Source organism: Herpailurus yagouaroundi, unplaced genomic scaffold (assembly GCF_014898765.1).
Source record: "Herpailurus yagouaroundi ecotype Mexico unplaced genomic scaffold, PumYag 140, whole genome shotgun sequence".
In the NCBI taxonomy this organism is placed as follows: Eukaryota; Metazoa; Chordata; class Mammalia; order Carnivora; family Felidae; genus Herpailurus; species Herpailurus yagouaroundi.
This window is the reverse complement of record NW_024412395.1, coordinates 55,964,413-55,984,203: the sequence shown is the minus strand read 5'-3', so window position 1 is coordinate 55,984,203 and position 19,791 is coordinate 55,964,413. Positions and strand designations below refer to the sequence as shown.

Below are 19,791 nucleotides of genomic sequence, written 5' to 3'. Positions count from 1 at the left end.
TTTTTTTTTTTTTCCTTTTTTTTTTTTTTTTTTTTTTTTTTTTTTGTAAGGGATGACAAAGGAAAAGCTGATTTGGGAGAAACTGTTTTGTTATAGAATTTAAAGCAAAAAATGGAAGTATAATTTTACAGATAGCCTTGTGGGCTTGAAAAGAGGAAAGGAATGGTGTTTGGTATGGAGTAGATTTGAATAAAAGCAGTGCAGAGCAGCAGTAAGAACCCAGCTCCCGATAGTTACCTGAGTTGGTAATGAACCTCGTTAACCTCACTTTATGACTACCCAGTAATATTGAAAAGTTTGTTAACACAAACTCATAAAGAGCAGTGAGGATTATTCAAGTCTGGTTACTGACAAGAAGAAATGACAGGTCGAAGGGGCTCTAAGCAACAGCAAGCCAGCACATTGTTCAACAGGCCGACCTATGAGCTTCAAACTGGGTAAGGAATGAGTAGAGCCACAATAGTGACAAGGTGGAATAAAAGAGGCTGGTCAAGGGGATTCTGGAAAGATGGAGTAGGAAGCACCAAGAATCTTCACCACCTACACAGCAATTGTACTGTCCTATCTAATAGAACTGTTTTGGAACTCTGGTCTATTAATGGCTTGCAACTTCCAAAGGAAGGCTTGGACTGTAAATTGGGGTTAATTTCAATTTCAGGTCTTCATAGAGTAGCAGCTGCTAACCCTCAGCCCCAGCCCCAGGGCAGGCCACTATGTACATCTTCCTGGAGCAGCTTACACACAGCTTACAGGAGCCAGGGTAAGCAAAATGAACCCTGCCCTCCAAATACTGGTCATCAATGCTTTTATCACAGATTGCTACTTCTGATTACAGAGGTACAGATAAAGACGAAGGTGGCCATTGTTGCTGTACCGCCCTTAATTGTTACAAGCCCCTCTCCACTCCCAACTGAAGTGACTTCAGGGGATTTAAAGAGCTGGTATTCATTTCCACCCTTTTTTCTCTTTCCCCTTTTGGGAGCCAGACACTAAAGACTAGGACATTCAAAAACAACTGTATATACAGGGAAAAGTTGAAAGTGATCACTCGTGTCCAAGAAAAGGCACAGGCTCAGAAAAGACCTGAGAAAACAGTAAGTTTACACATCAGGCTAATCCTTGGCACAGAGATCATTTACAACAATTAAAAAAAAAAAAAAACCCTAGGAAAGAAGAATAATCTGCCAGAGATACCACATTATTCAGATATCTAGTTTGCAACAAAAAAATCACAAGGCATTCTAAAAACAGGAAAGTAGCGCCCGTTCAAAGGGAAAATAGACTGTCCCTGAAAAAGACCTGATAGCAGATATCTAGATGAAGACTTTAAAACAACCATCTCAGAGATGATGAAAGAACTAAAGGAAGAGGTAGAGTAAGTTTAAAAAGTGATACATGAACTTCCTTATACTGAAACAGCACAAAGCTGCAATAATCAAGAGTGTTAATGGCATAAGGAAAGAGTAGACCAATTGGATAGACAGCCCAGAAATGAATCTTTGCATATATAGTCCAATAAGTCCCAATTTTGGTAAGAGTGCCAAGACCATTCAATGGGGAAATGATCGACTTTTCAACAAATGGGGACCTCGGAAACTGGATATCCACATGCAAAAGAATGAAGTTGGACCCCCATCTAACAACATATACAAAAATTAACTCAAAATGGATCAAAGACTTAAATACAAGACCTAAAATTACAAAGCTCTCAGAAGAAAACAAGGCAGGTTGCCTGGGTGGCCCAGTCAGTTAAGCATCTGACTCTTGATTTCGGCCCAGGTCATGATCTCATGGTTCCTGAGATTGAGCCCCTCCTTGGGCTCTGCGCTGACAGCAGGAGGCTGCTTGGGATTCTCTGTCTCCCTCTCTCTCTCTGCCCTTCCCCCACTCGTGTTCACGTGCACAAGCACACGAGCTCACTCTCTAAATAAACAAACACTTTCCAAAAATGAAGAATAGGCAAAAGCTTCAGGACGCTGGATTTGGCAATAGCTTCTTGGATATGACACCAAAGAAAGGCAACAAAATAACAAAATTAGATAAATTTAAGATGAAAATTTAAAATTTTGTGCAGTAAAAGACACAGTCAACAGAGTAAAAAGACATCATACAAAATGGGTGAAAACATTTGCAAATCCTGTATTTGATAAGGGCTTAACAATATCCACAATATATAGAGAAGTCCTAAAACTCAATAAAAACACAACACAATTTTAAAATGTTCAAAGGACTTAAATTGCCATATCTCTGAGGAAGATATTCAGATGGGTAACCAGTACATGGTTGTGTGATCTGAAAATATGCATGGTATGATCTCAATCTTTCTGTATTTGTTGAGGGCTGTTTTGTGACCTAGTATGTGATCTATTTTGGAGACTGTTCCATGTGCATTCAAGAAGAATGTATATTCTGCTTTAGGATGAAAAGTTCTGACTATATCTGTTAAGTCCATGTGGTCCAATATCAGTGTCATTTAGAGCCGTTGTTTCCTTATTGATTTTTCTGCCTAGATGATCTGTCCATTGTTGTTAAGTGGAGTATTAAAGTCACTACAATTATGGTATTATCAATAAGTTTATGTTTGTGACTAATTGATTTATATGTTGGATACTCCCACATTGGGGCATAAACATTTACAATTGTTAGCTCTTCTTGATGGATAGACCCCTTAATTATGATATAATGCCCTTCTTCATCTCTTGTTACAGTCTTTATTTTAAAATCTAGTTTGTCTGGGGTGCCTGGGTGGCTGGCTCAGTTGGTTAAGTAGCGGACTTCGGCGCCGGTCATGATCTCACAGTTCGTGGGTTCGAGCCCTGCATCAGGCTCTATGCTGACGAGCCCTGCATCAGGCTCTTTGCTGACTGCTCAGAGCCTGAAGCCTGCTTCGGATTCTGTGTTTCCCTGTCTTTCTGCTCCTGCCCTGCTCATGCTCTGTTTCTCTGTCTCTCCTTCAGAAATAAATAAACATTTAAAACAATAAAATAAAATCTAGTTTGTCTCATATAAGTATGGCTACTCCAGCTTTCTTTTGACATCTGTTAGCATGATAGATGGTTCTCCATCTACTCATTTTCAGTCTGCACGTTGTCCTCAGGTCTAAAATGAGTCTCTTGTAGGCAGCACATAGATGGATCGTGGGTTTTTGTTTTTGTTTTTTTTTTATCCATTCTGATACCCTATGTCTTGATTGAGGCATTTAATCCATTTACATTCAGAATGATTGTTGAAAGATACGGATTTAGTGCCATTGTGTTATCTGTAGATTTCCATGTTTGTGGCCATGTCTCTGGTCCTTTTATAGTCTTTGCTTTGTAGTCATGCAGGGCTGGTTTAGTGATCATGAACTCCTTTAGTTTGTGTTTGTCTAGGAAAGCCTTTATCTCTCCTATTCTGAATGACAGCCTTGCTGGATAAAGGATTCTTGGCTGCGTATTTTTCCTATTCAGCACATTGAACATTTCCTGCCACTCCCTTCTGGCCTGCCTAGTTTCAGTGGGCAGATCTGTTACTACCCTTATGTGTCTACCCTTATAGGTTAAGGACCATTTGTCCCTAGCTGCTTTCAGAATTCTCTTTATCTTTGTATTTTGCCAGTTTCACTGATATGTCATGGTGTTAACCTGTTTTTGTTGATTTGAAGGGAGTTCTCTGTGCCTTCTGGACTTGGATGTCTGCTTCCTTCCCCAGATTAGGGAAGTTCTCAGCTATAATTTGTTCAAATAAACCTTCTGTCCCTTTCTCTCACTCTTCTCCTTCTGGAACTCCTCTAATATGGATATTGTTACGTTTCATGGAATCACTCAGCTCTCTTAATTCTCCCCCTTGTGATCTAGTAATTTCCTTTCCCTCTTTTTTGTCAGATTCATCATTTACCACCTATTTTATCTTCTATTTCACCTATTCCCTCCTCTGCTTCTTCCATCCTTGCTGTCACTGTATATAGTTTATTTTGCATCTCATTTGTACATTCTTAATTCATCACGACTAGTTCTTAGATCTTTGATCTCTGCAGCAAGAGCTTCTCTGCTGTCTTCTATGTTGTTTTCAAGCCCAGCTATTAGTCTTATGACTGTTATTCTAAATTCTTGTTCTTATATATTGCTTGTATCTGTTTTGAGCGATTTTCTGGCTGTCATTTCTTCCCAAGTTTTCTTTTGAGGAGAATTCTTCCATGTTGTCATTTTGGGTAACTTTCTGTCTTATGTGTATTTTAATAGCTTGTTATATCCCTGCACCTGAACTACTATATTAAAAAGGGGCCATATACTGTCCAGGGCCTAGCGCTTCAGGAAGCGTTCTTGGTGTATGTTGCAGACAGTCTGTTGTTGTGTTTTGGCTGTTCTATCTCACTGGTCAGTCCTCTCTGCAAAGCTCCTTCTTGCTTGCAGTAGTGAGTGTTTGGACCTTCAACCAGGTGTGCTTTGATTTGTTCGTTGAAGTAACCCTGGAAAAAAAGGAAAGAAGGAGGGGAGGAGCCTGATCCCATAAAAGAGAAAAACGAAAGGGGAGAAAAGAAGACCAACCAGAATAAAAAAAAAAAAAAACAAACAAACAAAAAAAAAAAAAAAACAAACAAACAACTATAAGGCTAAATCCAGAGAAAGAGAAAGGAAAATAAAGAAGAGATAGAAAAAAGTGTAAAAAGAAGAGAGTAAAAACGCCTGATCAAACAAGCAAACAAAAAATTATACATAGATACATTTCTATATCTATTTTATATCTATAGACCTACATCTATATATAATATAGAGAGAGATGTAGATATAGATAGATGTAAATATAAAATAAGAATTGGCCAAAAACAAATCAGAAACTATAAGCCTGGTTCCAAAAGAAAAAAAATAAGAGGGCAGAAAGAAAAAGAAGACAAACACAAAGAAAAACAAAAAATTAACAGTTCGTCTGTTGGTGCCTGGGACCAGTGGCTGTGCGGGCCTGGCGGAGAGAGGCAGGCTGTATCGGGGGTCAGTCAGCTCCAGTAGATAAGCAGTTTGCCACACAGGGAAGGGAGGGCTCAGGTGTAAGCGGGTCCCACTTCCCCCGGGGGGGCCTCTGTGTTGCTCTCCCAGTCCCACCATGCTGGTGTTGGGGAGAAGAATGGCGACACCCCGATCTCTCCTCCACTGACCGGGTGTCTCGAACCACACTGTTCAGGCAGCCCTCAGCCCTCACAGAGTAACATGGGTGGCCGGCTAGCCCTGCTCCACAGTCCTCCCCCGCCTCCTAGGTGCTCGGCTGGGATTCAAAACCCAAAGTCTTAAAGGACCCTGCACCGACTGGACCCTTTCCTGGTGCAGCGTCACTCAGCTCTGCTGATGAAAGGGCTTTCTTTGGCTGGCACATGCAGGGGTTCACAGCACTGGGAGGAGACTGCTCTCTCCTAGGGCACCCCTGAGATCGCTACCATGCCCTGAGCGGCTCCTTCCCCTGCCAGCCAGCACACGCGCACAGACTGGCCTTCCCTCCGGAGAAAGTCGCGCACTTTTGAAACCTCCGAGTTTCAGCTCCTAAGGCTGTTTGCAAAATAGAAACTGGCACCCTCCCTATTTCTCGTTCCCCAGTCGGTGGTCTGGAGAGGTTTGCCTCTTGTGCTAACTCAATAGGGCAATTTCACACCCTTTCTCTCCCTTTCTCACCCTTTTGTCTTTCCATAGAAGGGGTTCCCTCCCCTCTGTGCCTACACCGTTTTTTTTTCTCCCCCAATTCACATACACACACCTCGATACCACCATGCTGTCTCCCTCCAACTGTGGAGATCTTTGTGCCACTCCACAGATCGATTTCCTGGGTGTTCCAAGTAAGCTGGCCTCAACACAGCTGTATCCGAGGGAGGAGGAAAATCCCAGTCCCCCTATTTACTTCTCTGCCGTCTTAACTCTGCCCCCCATTGCCCAGTACACGAAAAGATGCTCACCATTACGAATAATAAGGGAAATGCAAATCAAAGCTACAGTGAGATACCATCTCACACCCTATAGTATGGCTATTCTAAAAACAAAACAAGAAACGGGCATTGGCAAGGATGTGGGGAAATTGGAACTCTTGTGCACTGTTGGGAGGAAGGTAAAATGGTGCAGCTGCTGTGGAAAACAGTATGGTAGTTCCTCAAAATGTTACCAATAGAATTACCATGAGATCCAACAATTCCGCTGATGGGTATGTACCCCAAAGAACTGAAAGCAAGGTTTTGAAGAGATATTTGTACACATGTTCATAGCAGCATTATTCGCAATAGCTAAATATGGCAGCAACCCAAGTGTCCATCAATGGATGACTGGATAAACAAAATGTGGTATATGCATACAATGGAATATTTTTTAGCCTTAAAAGCAGAGAAATTCTGACACAGGCTACAATGTCGATAAACCATGAGGGCATCATACTAAGTGAACTAAACCTGTCATAAAAAGACAAAATACTGTATGATTCCACTTAGGTAGAGTAGTCAAAATCATTGAGACAGAAAGTAGAATGGTGGTTGCTAGGGGCTGGGGGAAGGAGAAAGGGGAGGGGTTCCAGTTTAACAGGTATGGAGTTTCAGTTTCACAAAATGAAGAGCTATGGACATGGATGGTAATGCTGGCTGCACAACATTAGGAATGTATTTAATATCACTGAAACATAAACTGAAAATGGTTACGATGGTAAATTTTGTTATGTGTATTTTATGAAAATAAAACAGCGCTAGAACAGTCAAGGGCCCGGAGGGTACAAAACAGCGGAAGATCCATTTCAGTAAGAGCCAACAAATAGACAAGAAATTTAAAGAACTTCAGGGGCGCCTGGGTGGCGCAGTCGGTTAAGCGTCCGACTTCAGCTAGGTCACGATCTCGCGGTCCGGGAGTTCGAGCCCCGCGTCAGGCTCTGGGCTGATGGCTCAGAGCCTGGAGCCTGTTTCCGATTCTGTGTCTTCCTCTCTCTCTGCCCCTCCCCCGTTCATGCTCTGTCTCTCTCTGTCCCAAAAATAAAAAATAAACATTGAAAAAAAATTAAAAAAAAGAAATTTAAAGAACTTCAGAGTGCAAGCTCTTGAAGGTAAGTAGGTCCAATGAATGAAAAAAAAATTTGCTGAGCAGCTAAAGTTAGGTAGAAATGAATGCCCGCATGCCTGGGTGGCTCAGTCCATTAAGCGTCTGCCTTCAGCTCAGGTCATGATCTCATGGTTTGTGGGTTCAAGCCCCGCACTGGGCTCTGTGCTGACAGTGCAGAGCCTTCCTGGGATTCTCTCTCTCTCTCTCTCTCTCTCTCTCTCTCTCTCTCTCTCCCACTTCCTGGCTTGCTCTCTCTCTCTCAAAATAAATACAAATAAACTTAAAAAAAAATGAATGTCACTGAAGTTTAAGGAAGGATTGTAGATAAGTGGGAAATATGATTTGAAAATGTGTACATATATATATATATATATTCATAGTTCTTCAGTAAGTTTTAAATTCTATTTGGCACTTTTAGCCAATGTGGTTAGGTTTGGGTGTTAAGTGTTTGGGAGAGGATGGTATGTGTTGTTTCAGTACTATCCTCTGCAAAGGCTTTTAAAATATGTGATTTCTACACACGAAATTATGAGTTGTTGAATGTTCTACATGCCGAGCATATATTAATTTAGTAATTTCATGGTATTATTCTGTTGATAATATTCTGGACTTAAGACCTCAATACATCGTCCGTCAATTACTTGCCCAATACTTTACATTACTACGGCCAGAAATTATTATTTTTTCCAGATCCAGCACCACCCTCCTCTGCCTCAACAGACAAGGCAGTTAGACTGTCTCTGCCAATAGCAACATTGTGCCTTAGCTGGCTTTGATGTAGAGATAGCTGATACGTAGCAGTCGAAACTTGTGACAGTATAGGATTTATAAGCAATATCATCGTTTTTACAGATTTTTTGGAAAGTAGATAACATGGCTTTATTTATACTCCTCTTTTCCCTCCACCCACCCTTATCCTACCCTCCTCCTTCACCACACATACATATACACAAGCTCAGCAGTGCATTTTGTTAAAGGCTTTCTGGTGATGTGTATATCATGATATATGCAGCACTGCTGCTCAAAGTGTGACGTCCAGGGGTCAGCAGCGTTCGCATCACTTGGGAGCTTGTCGGAGATATAGGTTCTGGAGCTTCACACCAGATCTTCTAAACCAGAATCTGAATTTTAACAAGATCCCAGGTGATTTGTATATACATTAAGCTTTGAGAGTACTGGTCTAGAATACTGCAGTCCCCCATATGCCTTAGCTCAGACTCCTTATCTTTCAAAAAGTTGTCAACTCATTAATTGGGTAGTCCCCCCCCCCCCCCGCCACCCCTTTCTTCCTGGAATGTACTGCTAATCCAGTGATTCTCAAAGTGTGGTCTGAAAACTTCTGAGGGCCCCTAGAACCTTTCTTTAAGGGGTTTCACAAGGTCTTCCCTTTGCCGCTTGCACAGCTACGTGAGGCTAGATTGCCATTAAACACTTCAACCAAAACAACATATTGCAACAGGTCAAATACAGAAGTAGATTAAGTGTGACTTAATTATTTACAAAAATGAAAACAATGCCATTCTTCTATTTTTGCTTTGGAAACTATAGTTATTTTTCTTTTTTTTTTTTTTAAGTATAGTTCTTTTTCAAAAAAAAAGAACATGTTATTTATGTTAACATGTTGTTATGGAGTGAAGGGTACTGAATCTCCCTGACTGGTCTGTCAGTGAGAAAACAGGCTCCAATATGACCTTTCACTTACAACTTTATAGAAATGTCAGTTTTGTAAGTTGAAGGTAACCCTGTATCCCTAGGTTACTTCCCTTCAGCTATCAATCTATTTATAGTCTGTAAAAATTGGCCCATGTTCCGAGTAAGAATCTGCACTGCTTTCTCAAATGATGCAAGTAATCTATCTCCTCCTAGATGTTTAGTAACTTAGAGCTTCTTTTTTCAAGGGAGCTTAAATACTGAAAAGAATTGACCTAAGATCAATGGAGACTCGTAAATCCAAGGGCTTTTGATTGTTCTACTATTAGCATGAGCTAGCATCCTACTGCTGATCTTGGCAGAGACTCCTAAGAGGACCCATGGTTGTTGGCAGTGGCTACTTTTCAACAAAAGCATTTAGTCAGCATTTCCCAGCCGTGGAGATTCCAGGATCTGCTCCTCTGACATGAGAATCCCAGAGTTTGCTTTGTCCAAGGGTTAATGTAGTTTGGCTGAGTGTCTCAGATGCTGGACAGCTCAGTATGATTCCCTCAAGACTTCCTCTATCTAAAGGACAGTTCAAAGTATTTACCTACCTCTCTAGAGATATCCAAAACATCTTTAGCTCTCAAGACCCCAGGAGTCGTACAAAAAGAATAAGCTTATAATACTGCACGTTATCACATTCCTGCCTTATTTTCTCCACAGCACTTACTATTCTTTTTTTTTTTTTTTCAACGTTTATTTATTTTTGGGACAGAGAGAGACAGAGCATGAACGGGGGAGGGGCAGAGAGAGAGGGAGACACAGAATCGGAAGCAGGCTCCAGGCTCTGAGCCATCAGCCCAGAGCCTGACGCGGGGCTCGAACTCCCGGACCGCGAGATCGTGACCTGGCTGAAGTCGGACGCTTAACCGACTGCGCCACCCAGGCGCCCCGCACTTACTATTCTTTAAATGGTCACACGGTTTATGTATGTGCCGCGACTCTCCTCCCCCATGAAAATCTCCCTAAGGGGCTTTGTCTTGTTGACAGTTGTAGCAGCAGGGCCAGGAACAGTGTCTGGCATGTTCATGCTCAATAAATATTGATGCTTTATGAGTAATAAAGTATAGAAACAGAGCATTAGGTTGATCGTTACCCTAAGAGGCTGTGTCCAAGGTGAGAATGCAACTGAAAAGAGCAAAGTATTAATCTAAGGGCCTAGGAGGGTCCATATGACCAAGACTTTCTGGTCTCTGGCATAAGGAATTCATAGCTTTGGTACTAGGTGGGCCTCAGGGTGACAGACTAGTTATGGCGAGTCATCAAGGGTAGACACTGGAATGGCAGACAAAAATCTTTATCCTAGGGGCGCCTGGGTGGCGCAGTCGGTTAAGCATCCGACTTCAGCAGGTCACGATCTCGCGCTCCGTGAGTTCGAGCCCCGCGTCAGGCTCTGGGCTGATGGCTCGGAGCCTGGAGCCTGCTTCTGATTCTGTGTCTCCCTCTCTCTCTGACCCTCCCCCGTTCATGCTCTGTCTCTCTCTGTCCCAAAAATAAATAAACGTTGAAAAAAAATTAAAAAAAAAAAATCTTTATCCTAGAAGTGGTTCTATCTACTTGTATTGGTAACTTAATAGTGTGTGGAAAGCTGAATATAACGATGACAAGCCCTCTTTCTTTTCTTTTCTTTTTCTACTTAATTTTATTTATTTATTTTTAAATTTACATCCAAATTAGCATATAGTGCAACAATGATTTCAGGAGTAGATTCCTTAGTGCCCCTTACCCATTTAGCCCATCCCCCCTCCCACAATCCCTCCCATAACCCTCAGTTTGTTCTCCACATTTGAGTCTCTTATGTTTTGTCCCCCTCCCTGTTTTTATATTATTTTTGTTTCCTTTCCCTTATGTTCATCTGTTTTGTCTCTTAAAGTCCTCATGTGAGTGAAGTCATATGATATTTGTCTTTCTCTAATTTCACTTAGCATAATCCCCTCCAGTTCCATCCACGTAGTTGCAAATGGCAAGATTTCATCCTTTTTGATTGCCGAGTAATACTCCATTGTATATATAGACCACATCTTCTTTATCCATTCATCCATCGATGGACATTTGGGCTCTTTCCATACTTTGGCTATTGTTGATAGTGCTGCTCTAAACATGGGGGTGCATGTGTCCCTTCGAAACAGCACACCTGTATCCCTTGGATAAATACCTAGTAGTGCAATTGCTGGGTCGTAGGGTAGTTCTATGTTTAGTTTTTTGAGGAACCTCCATACTGTTTTCCAGAGTGGCTGCACCAGCTTGCATTCCCAGACAAGCCCTCTTTCTAGTGAGTGGGATGAGAAGAGAGGTGGGAGGAGGCATTGATATGAAGGATGGAAACAAGGGCCTTAAATTCCATTCTCTGTCTTTGGGCTGATCTCATTGAGGCTGGCTTAAGCTAAAGTATGATTTGAAGGTAAAGACAGCCCTCTAATTTTTTTTTTCTTCACAATGCCACACACAATTAATTACAAATTCTTGTGAGACATTGAGGGTGGGAAGTGGACAATGACCCCCCCCCCCACCTTGTACTTGAAATGTTCTGAATGGATATTTCCATTATGAGAACAGATGCTGAAAGGTTAACTATAGCATAGGCAATTTCGAGGATGTGCAGGAAAGCCCTGGGTTGTCAGAGGAAGGGAAAGAAGATCCGTCTGGAGATAGAAGCTACCAAAAGAATCAACCAAAATGTCTCGGGTCACGGTGTCCTCATCTCATCTTTCTGTACTGGGCTATATCTTGAGGATACCTGTGAAAACACAGAGGCTTTTTCTCTGAGTTCAAGACAGACATAAGGGACATCCTGGAATATGCTATGTTTTGTTTAGCTACAAACAGAAACTATGTCTTTATGAATTGAATCTTCCTTTTCACCTTATTTTTCATATATACAGATCTGTATATTTCTATGTTAGTATATTTATATACTACTTGAGCAGGGTTTTAGTTGAATTTTTAAGAATAACAACAGATTAATGGATTAACAACCACGTCTTCTGAACAAGGCAGAAATACCACATTCTGGGCATTGGAAGGTTTTGAGAGCATTGAGAGGCCCCCGTTATTTCTTGCAGTATTTAATAATGGGCATTTCTACAATAGAAGTAGTTTTCTTCAAATAGCCTCTTGTATCTAAGGGATACCAATTTTACTCAGAAGTCATGTTGGGTTCTTAAAGGAGGTTTACCAGGTCCTTACCAACTCTCTTAGGAGTAAGTTGGGTAGATGCATGTTTGGAATGATAAGACAGGTGAAGAAGGGGTCCAGAACAGACTTCCTGCGTTTGCAAAAGAGAAGATTGTAGAGAATTTTCGGGCTGTCAGGGGAGCTTGAGGAATGACAATGAGAAAAAGAACTGAAAAGCAAAGCATTTTATTAAGATATAGTGAGACTTACAAGTTCACAGGATCAGAATTAAAAGTCGTAACTACATTCGTTTTGTCTAAGCTGAATGTTTTTTTCATTTGTAGAAAAGCTATATTACATGAAATGTGGTGGAGCTACAAATATGTAGATTAAAGTAAGACACTTTCTAACTAGAAGGTTGCCAACATGCATATGGAACAGATTTGCATCTTTTCCACCTGTTTTCTTCCTGTGAGCTGCTTTATTTTTTCGCACCTTAAGTTTACTTTTTTAAAAAAGAAAAGTAGGGGCGCCTGGGTGGCTCAGTCGGTTAAGCGGCCGACTTCGGCTCAGGTCACGATCTCACGGTCCGTGAGTTCGAGCCCCGTGTCGGGCTCTGTGCTGACTGCTCAGAGCCTGGAGCCTGTTTCAGATTCTGTGTCTCCCTCTCTCTCTGACCCTCCCCCTTTCATGCTCTGTCTCTGTCTCAAAAATAAATAAACGTTAAAAAAAAATTAAAAAAAAAAAGTAGCTAAAACTGCATTCTCCAACAGAGCAGAGTACTATTTGTATTACTAAATATTCTTCTCTTGTCTATGAGGACTCCTGAAAGACTTTCTTTAAAATAACATGTTCCATAGGGCGCCTGGGTGGCTCAGGGGTTGAGCATCCGACTTCAGCTCTGGTCATGATCTCACAGTTCGTGGGTTCGAGCCCCATGTCAGGCTCTGTGCTGACAGCTCAGAGTCTGGAGCCTACTTCAGATTCTGTGTCTCTCTCTCTCTCTTCCCCTCCCCCACTCGTGCTCTGTCTGTCTCTCTCAAAAAATAAACATTAAAAAAAAGTTTTAAATTAACATGTTCCTCTAGTGCATTATGTAGATAATTACTTGACAACAGACTGGATGAGGAGGAGAAATTTAAAACCAAACCTACTGCCAATTGAAAATGAATCAAAACCAGAGAAAAGAATTTCGAATTTTTGACATGTGAATGGAAATCATTGTTTTTAAAACGCTACTCTAATTGACGCAAAGTTCTTTTGAAATGTCATAACATTTATAGTTCTTTTTCTCACATTAGACATTATTAGCCATTTTGAGACATGGAGAGAAGCACCATTGTAGTGAATATATACTTGACCTAACAATTTGTCATTTGTTAATTGCACATTTTGTCCATCATCATATTCATGTTCAGTAGTCTGAGCTGCTGGGGTTTAACTGATGTGACGAGTGCTACACTACATTAACACTAGGACAATGTGACTGTTACTAGATAGGGATAGTACTTTCATTTTAACTTGAGAAGGTAAACAGTGGCTTCTTTCTGGTCTCTTGAATAATGAAATGAGTTTCAAAAGAAGAGTGAGTTGGCTCACATATATGTCCATAGGCCAGAAAGAAACCCGTTAAAAGGTTCAGTGCCATCAGGATTTCATTTTTATGTCAGATACCATTATTGAACTGCAAGTGTAACTTTCAAATACAATACTGCACAATTTTCCAATAATTTCCGTTTCAGTTTGGTTTGGATGTTTGAGAGTACATTTTATATTAACACAAAGCTTTATTCATAATTTGTTATAGACTAGAAATAACGTAATAGATGACACTGAAAGGCACTGAAAAACAACTGGTTTTTAAAAAGTTGATGCAAGTTTTTTTGCAGGAGCCCCTCATCATACTTTTCAACTTGTGCCAGTGTATGTTTCTTGAACAATCAATATCCCCACACCTGACATTGAGATATTTAAGTTGTATAGAGAATCACAGAGCAACATTAAAAAAATATTTTCAGGGGCATTCACTTTCGAATGTCCCCTCTCTGTAAAGAGAGCTTTCCTACTATTCTTTCTTTCTAATCTTATACTCTAATAAACTTTTGCCTGCTGCTCAAAAAAAATTTTTTTGAAAAAAAATATTTTCAGCACTATACTTCTTTGTGTTTTTAGGAGTGTATCTGTGTCAGTTGCAGAGCAGTAAGTATGGTCTCTTTTGTCCCTCATGTGAATCAAACTGTCTTCCTCCGGCACCCTTTTTTAAACAGCTTCTTTCAAAGTTTGACGGACATTTCTTTGTCACTGTAGCAACCTAGTGGGCAGTAGGATAGTACTATGGGTAGAGAGCCATTTCTATTCCATATTCCAATTTGGTGTCCTTTGGTCCTCTTGAAATGTTAATAAGCAGATGCTGATATTTTAAAGGTTTGAAATTATTTCTAATAAAGTTGATATATTTATTTTTTAATGTTTATTTATTTTTGAAGGAGGGGGTAAAGAGAGAGAGAGGGAGAGCATTAGCGATGGAGGGGGAGAGAGAGAGGGAGACAGAGGATCCAAAGCGGGCTCTGCACTGACAACAGAGAGCCCCATGTGGGGCCTCAAACTCACAAACTGTGAGATCGTCAGGACCGGAGCTAAAGTCTGACGCTTAACCGACTGAGCCACCCAGGTGTCCCTAAAGTTGATATATTTAAAATCGGTACTCAGTGAAATTGATAAAATAGAATACACCACAGCATGGAAGATTTTTTTTTTTTTTACATTTTTTAATGTTTATTTTTTCTTTGAGACAGAGAGAGAGAGCACGCACACAAGCAGGAGAGGGGCAGAGAGAGACACAGAATCTGAAGAAGACTCCAGGCTCTGAGCTGTGAGCACAGAGCCCAACGTGGGGCTCAAACTCACCAACCGGGAGATCATGACCCCGAGCTGAAGTCGGACGCTTAATCGACTGACCCACGCAGGCGCCCCCGATTTTTCTCTTATAAACAATTCTGTGCACTGTTTTCACTTACGGTTATATAGTGGAGGGCACTGTATTTCTTTTGCTAAGTTATTTAGATATAATTATATACTAACATCCTACATTGTACCAGGCGTTTAGGAGCCAGAAGAATCAACTTCAGTTACAGTTTAGTAAAATTCGACCAAACGCCATCCAAAGTACAGGCTTTTTTTTTTCTCTTGCTTTCAAAACGGACTTCTCTTGCTTTCCCGCTTTGGGCCTTGGGGATACTTTGAGGCAAACTCCGCCTCTTCCAAACCCCAGCTTAACGGAGACACCCTCTCTCAGACTTCAGAGTAGCAGCAAAATGGGTTTAGGCGCGCGCCTCTCTAACGTTCTGCCTGCCTTCCTACCCAGGGCCGGGAAGTGACAGCGACAAAAATACCGGGCTCCCGTGGCGGAGCTCAGAGGACTCATCGCGCTTTCTCTCCCGCCACTCGCAGCCTTTTCCAGAGTTCACCTTACTTCTCCGCACACCGTCAAACCCTTCCCTCGACCCCAACATCCACCTGCTCCAGCGCCCCACACCCGTGCGAGTCGGCAGCCAGCCGCCAATCACAGGCTTCCGCACAGGTTACGGAGACTCCTCTCTTTTGGCTCTCCGATCCCGCCCCCTCCAGGCCTGCTTCCCGCCCTTCGGAGCACTTTGTCCAATCACCCGCCACCGAGTGTTCTTTGGTTCCCACCCCCTCCATCCCCGCCCTCCTGAAGTCCCGCCCCCTTCCCCTTTAAGCTGACGAAATCACCTGACCCGGAGGCGCTCCTTCAGATAGAAGGCAAGAAGGGGCGTGTGCGGTGGAGGGGAGGGGCGCCGAGAAGAAAGGGGGGGATGCCGGGAGTGGGGCGGGGAGAAGGGAAGGGGTGTCAGTCCGATCTCGCGAGAGAGGACGGAAGCCTGTGGGAGCCCGTGGCCTTTAAAGTGCGGTTCAGCCCTTTCCTCCAGGGGTAGTTTGTAAACACCGCTGAGCTCGGGCCTCGGTGGCGACCGAAGGAAGCATGAACTAGTGACCTGGAAAGGTGAGTAGTGATGGGGGAAGGCCGAAGGACTGGAAACTGTAGGGATACGGAGAAAGAAGGCACTAACATGGCGACGTCGCTCACCGTAGTCCCCACCCCCCGCTTCCCATCACCTCCGGCGCTCCTGCCTCGGTGCCTAGCCCTCGGGGCGACTGTGGCTGTTCTGCCACCTCAGCGGCCCGCGCGGCGTCGGCTTCAGGAGCCCGACCGGCCGGGCGGGACCGTTAGGTAACTGGCGTTCGTTGTTCCGGCCCCTCCCCGCTCGCGCGCTTTCCTAACGAAGAGGAAAAAGGAATAACGGCTCCTGTTAGACCCCTCCCCCCGATTTATCTTCCCCTTCTCTGGTTAGTTCAGAGGTCCCTGGGCTGCAGGTCGGGTCCGCCGGGGGCGCAAGGAGACCCCCTTTAGTCTTGGATTAGCAGGGAGAGAGGGCCGGCTCTGGTCTCCCCACCCAAGACTCAGTCGTTGGGGACCGTGTGTATGTGATGGTGGCGGGGAGGAGGATCGGGAGGCGCCGCTGAAAATAGGGTCAGGGTCTCTGCCTTTGGTGGAACATGATGGAACAAATGGTATGGAGAACCTGTGAGCTGGAAGTCTGGGCATTTTCTGTCCTTTCTGCCCCCTCACACTCTCGCCACCCCCCTTTTTCCTGGTGGGGCGGGGCTGAGATGTGGGTGCAGATTGATTCTGGTATTTTCCCCCATTTTTAACCTCCCTGCTTGGACTGCAGAACCTCCGTAGGGAGGTAACCTGTGCTTTTTAGTGATGCCCTAGGGGCCAGGGCCGAGAGAGGGGGAGAGGGAGTGAGTGAGTGTTTTCTGTGTTAGCTCGTTGAACCGACGCTAGAGGAGGGAGAGGGCGGAGGAGCTGGGTACTATTTTTGTGTCCTTAGGTAGTGTAAAACTGCCTCTGCTTAATCGGGAGCTTAAAACTGGTTGAGGCCAAGAGCAAAACTACTGTGAATATGATGGAGTAAAAGGCAGTACACCTGATGGACTTTAGGCATATTGACTAATCCCTAAACTATAATGTGAAAGTTGTGATTTCTTAGGAATTTTAAATTATGGAAACAGTAACAATGTGTGAGTTTAATAGACATACTTGAAATCAAAACAAAAACTGTTCCTTTGAGTGCACTTTTTGTCCTATTTGAAGAAACCACCGACATTGTCAGTAATAGCCTTTCCAGGCGTAATTTTTAAATAGCGTGTAACCTTACTTAGTCTAGTGTGCCAAAATTACGAAGGTGATAAGCTTGTTTAAAAGTCAACCCTACAGGGTTAAGTGACCTGAAAGACCAATACGGTAGCAATTACACCTTGTAATTAAATGTGTTACACTGACTTGAGGAATCCACTGTCAACACTCCTCAAAACTTCAGGAACACCATTGTAAAGTTATGTTAAAAAATAGAGATGCCCTTCTGCAGATCACAAAATAGAGTTAAGGATGTTCTTGGATCTTCAAGGTCACCAATAATTAAGTAACAGTCAGAAATTCTAGTCCTTGTAATTTGTAAGAATCTTACAAATTTATGGTGGTCTCTATGCTGCTTTCCTAAAACATGTTTAATCTTGCTTAAGAGGATTACTGCCATTAAGTTTTGAATTATTTAAAATGTATTGTGGTAATTTAGAATGTAGGTGTTTGTCAGTAAAGAAGTAGCTTTCAGGAACTGTGTGTGTGTGTGTGTGTGTGTGTGTGTGTGTGTGTGTTTCTAAGGTGCCCATGCCTTCTGTCGACCTGATTGCGTTTCCTCGAAGTTCTTTTTAAAATAACCATATTAGAATGTTTATTTCATCTTTGGGGACTATACCATAATCTATTATATATGTAAACCAGAAATTCCTGTATTTACTTGAGAGTATTTGTTTCATATTTAAAAATTAAAATAACAGCACAAAGTAAGGTTGTTATGTCAGCTCTTTAACAAATAATTTGGAGGAATGCTTTTTCTTGGTAGTCAGGATTTGAAAGCTTTCTGAATATCATTTTTAAAAATAATAGGCTATACATCAACTAGTATGAAGTCTCAATAAGTAATGAACATTTTGCCTACCTAAATTTTTGTGTTTTGAAAAAGTTGGGTTTAATGATTTATATGTTCTCTGCCGATTAATGAAATTGTTAGATCATGTTAGAGCAAATGTGTAGATCTAACCTGTGTCATCTTGAGCAAATAATACAGTCTGTCTTTTAAAAACCCACTGAGGGGCACCTGGGTGGCTTAGTCCGTTGAGCGTCTAACTTCGGCTCAGGTCATGATCTTGAGGTTTGTGAGTTAGAGCCCCGTGGGCGCTCTGTGCTGACAGCTCAGAGCCTAGAGCCTGCTTAGTTAGGATTCTGTGTCTCCCTCTTTCTGCCCCTCCCCCACTTGTGCGCTTGCTTGCTCTCTCTCTCTCTCAAAAATAAACAAACTTAGAAAAAAAACAAAACACTGAATATGGGGCACCTGGGTCCCTCAGTCGGTTAAGCATGGAACTCTTGGTTTCAGCTCAGGTCATGATCTCTGAGTTTCATGAGTTCAAGCCCCGAATGGGACTCTGCGCTGGTAGCACATAGCCTGCGTGGGATTCTCACTCTCTCCCTTTCTCTCAGCCCCTCCCCCACTCACACTGTCTCTGTCTCTCTCAAAATAAACTTAAAAAAAAAAAAATAACCCATCGAAAAACAATTGGATAGTCAACTGATCCTTGTAAAAGTCAATACATTAAGTGTTTGTTAAGCAATTCACTGTAATTAAAATGTACTATAGAAAAACAACAAATCTGCCTTGTTACAGTCAGTAGTTTAACTTAGTATTTCTGTGTTTATCCTATACTCACACCTATTCCATGAGACTAAGAACGTAACTAAACTGCTGCATGTTCTCCTCATGTAATTCTTAATGAGGGGGTATTAGTAGTAGTATTCACCTATTTATGTCCAAGGGAAAACCCACAAAACATTTCTTTTGCTCTGTTTCTTAAGCTCAAGAAAAGAAGTAAATATATAAGCTCAAGAAAAAGAGTAAAATATAATTTCAAAAAAATACAAGGAAGTTTGTGGATCTTTAAGGCCAACAATAATTGGAATTATTTTAAATATATTACTATGAATGTGTTATGTATTATATTAATTACAGATATATGTATATGTACTATTTTCATTTATTCTTTTTTTAACAGTTTTGAAACGTATATTCATTTACATTTTTAAGTATGTTTAAGTGATGCTTTTTCTTCTTGGCAAAATTTTGGCAGTGGTAGTACAGTGATTAAAAACATTTTTTGTGGGCACCTAGGTGGCTCAGTCGGTTAAGCATCCAACTGCTCAGGTCATGATCTCATGGTTAGTGTGTTCGAGCTCTGCATCAGACTCTGTGCTGGCAGCATGGAACCTGGTTGAGATATTCTCTCTCTCTCTCTCTCTCTCTCTCTTTCTCTCTCTCTCTCTCCCTCCTCCTTCCCTGCTTGCCCTCTCTCTGTCAAAATAAGTAAACATTAAAAAACTTTAAAAATAATATAAAAAAATAACATTTTTTTTGTAACAAGAAGGGATGTAAGTAGAATGCTCTCCAGACTAGACTTATGCATTCATGTCTGCATTCTGTATCTTAACAAAGATAGTGATTCCCATTTTTTTCCTGTCTTAATACCCAAGGAATAGAAACACTCCCAATGGTAGTAGTAGCTTATTATCACAGAGATTCTCAACAAGATTACTAGGGAAAGAGAAAGGGTGGGAATGATTAAAATTGGCAAAAAGCCAGTGGGCAAAATACCAAGAGTATTTTGATTATTTGGCTAGTCCTGTATATCATTATCTTTATAATACTCCCTTAATTTACAAATTCCCTAAATGTTCTTTAGTTTGCCTACCTGAATCTAAACCTTTGTCATTCCAATTTTATAGCTTTGATTTTTCTAATTCTTGTTATGTGGG

The 19,791-nt window shown here is 41.8% G+C and overlaps 1 protein-coding gene and 1 long non-coding RNA gene across 8 annotated transcripts in view; one reads left to right on the top strand and one right to left on the bottom strand.

Moving 5' to 3' along the window:
- Positions 1-1,020: 1,020 nt before the first annotated feature.
- On the bottom strand, positions 1,021-19,583 carry LOC121030729 (uncharacterized). The gene is made up of 4 exons (XR_005790381.1): positions 19,572-19,583; positions 12,863-12,867; positions 6,684-6,687; positions 1,021-1,596 (listed from the first exon to the last, which is right to left on the bottom strand). It is a non-coding gene; the product is annotated as an uncharacterized LOC121030729 (long non-coding RNA).
- ATF2 (activating transcription factor 2) overlaps positions 15,717-19,791 on the top strand; it is an 83,688-nt gene continuing 79,613 nt past the window's right edge. For 6 of the 7 annotated variants that reach the window (XM_040475441.1, XM_040475443.1, XM_040475440.1 and 3 more), the window contains exon 1: positions 15,717-15,867. The gene's annotated coding sequence lies outside the window, so the exon portion shown is untranslated. The remainder of the gene's footprint in view (positions 15,868-19,791) is intronic. The other variant, XM_040475446.1, reaches the window with a different exon arrangement.